Source organism: Cupressus sempervirens, chromosome 4 (assembly GCF_028749045.1).
Source record: "Cupressus sempervirens isolate cs-2001-9-10 chromosome 4, ASM2874904v1, whole genome shotgun sequence".
Taxonomy (NCBI): domain Eukaryota; kingdom Viridiplantae; phylum Streptophyta; class Pinopsida; order Cupressales; family Cupressaceae; genus Cupressus; species Cupressus sempervirens.
In genome coordinates, this window is record NC_143121.1 from 480,267,128 (window position 1) to 480,269,095 (window position 1,968).

General features: G+C 31.6%; 1 pseudogene; it reads left to right on the top strand.

Annotated features, from left to right (window-relative positions):
• Positions 1-620: 620 nt before the first annotated feature.
• On the top strand, positions 621-1,347 carry LOC149562051 (GDSL esterase/lipase At4g10955-like; annotated as a pseudogene).
• Positions 1,348-1,968: the final 621 nt, after the last annotated feature.

The following is a 1,968-nucleotide window of genomic DNA, read 5'->3' on the forward strand; positions in this document are numbered from 1 at the left end:
CCTCCAAAAAAAGATATAAAATATTAGCAAATCTTTCATTGTTTTGAAAGGGAAAAAAAAAAATTCTATTGACGAATTTCTCAATTTTTTATTCTAAATGTGATTAATATTGATGATTATTTTCGAATCATAATTTTTTTAATAAAATATTGACAAATCTCAATAATAATAGGAAGTTCATTAATCACCATGGAATATTACAAATCAAAATTGAACAGCTTTTTTATCTCATAGAATATTATGAGTATCGTTACATATACTTTAAATCAATAGTGAAAACTAAATATTGGTGATATATCCTTAAAGTAACTAATAATAATGATAGTTATTGGTCAATTCAATATAATTTCTCCAATAATCTATAATATTTAGATGACTCAAATCTAATAATATATCAAATATTGTGGTGAATATTTGAGTTTAAATTTTTCAATAAAATAAATTATTGAACGATTTTAAATATTCTAAACTTAACTTTTATAAAACCATAATGATTTGGGTTGTATCAAATCTTAAATAATTAGCCAAATTACTAGGTAAAATTTTCTAAAATTAGCCAATTTCCAAAAAAAAAAAAAAAACCTTGGCCAATAGTTTGATCTTTGGGGCTGTCTTTTAAAAAATCTAAAAATTCAAAATCCTAGTACAACCTTCCCCCATCTGTTGTGGCCTTTAGGGGATCAATTTTAGAGTCTGAGACTTCGCGCACAAATCTAAAACTCGATCTGGTTCTCATAATCAACAACCTGCACAAAACCTAGAAGACTGATTTTGCCCTAGCCGCTGTTAGATCCGCATTGCAACGCACAAGCGCTACAAAGTTTTGATCGTTGAACATTCTCTAGGCGCTGCATTTGCAAAGCTCATGGCGATAAAGTTGTGCAAAGACGAAGGCCTCGGCTTGGAAAGCCATCCGTTCAATCCTCCACTCGTGTCTGCATCGATCAAGAGAATGAAAAATGAGAAACTTAAATTAGGGTTTCATGTTGCGCATGATGTCGATGGTCGTCAAAGCAAGAACATGAGGAGCCTCTAATCATGATGTTTTTACTGCTATGAGCAAATGGATTCCCAATCTCAATGTCAATCTGACTAATGAAATATGTTCTGGTTATGTTGGATACTCCGAGAACAAGGAGAAAATGTAAGGGATTAGATTCAGTGTGGGCAGAATTGATGATTTTACTGCTCACCAATCGATTAATGAATCCATCGTGATTGTGTTTGGGAAGGATTCCAGGGTTGCACATCTGATTCCGTCAGCCAGATTGACGATGAATTTGTGACCTATCGCCTCATTTTCAGAGAGCTCATGGCATTTGTCAATGGTGGTCACCGGATCTATAGTGTCAATTTGTTATTTAGACTTTCGGCTTGACAGATTTGCTCAATCCAGATTGCAATACTAATTGTTGACGGATTCATCGATCATTTTTTAACCAGATCGCGTTCTCTTCTTTTTGACAACCATTTCTATAATTCCTCGATCTTGTGTTAAAATCATTTGGTGAGTTTACTTAGTTGCACAGGAAATGGAGAAGCACTTCCTTGGCACATTTCTATTTGTTTAGAGGATGGATCTGATTTGCCAGCATTGGCACATGGTCTGTCCTGTATGTTTTATAATGATACCTGCCCTAAACTGGAGTCTATCATTTAAGAAACGCTCCAACCGTTGCTTGAAGATGACATTACTCAAGCGCCTACTCTATCAAGGCTTATTTTTACTTTTACAAATGAATTTAATTTTAGTAAATTTTAAGTAAAAGATAATTTTAATTAGTTTTAAAATATTTATATTAATTTATTTGTAATATTAATTTTAATTAATGAGAAAGGTCTCTCATTTCACCTCACAAAGCCTTTCAAACTAAATTTATTAATCATTGTCTACTATATATTTATTTTAACTATAATATTAACACATTATTATATGTTCAATAAATTACTTAACAATCATATATATAA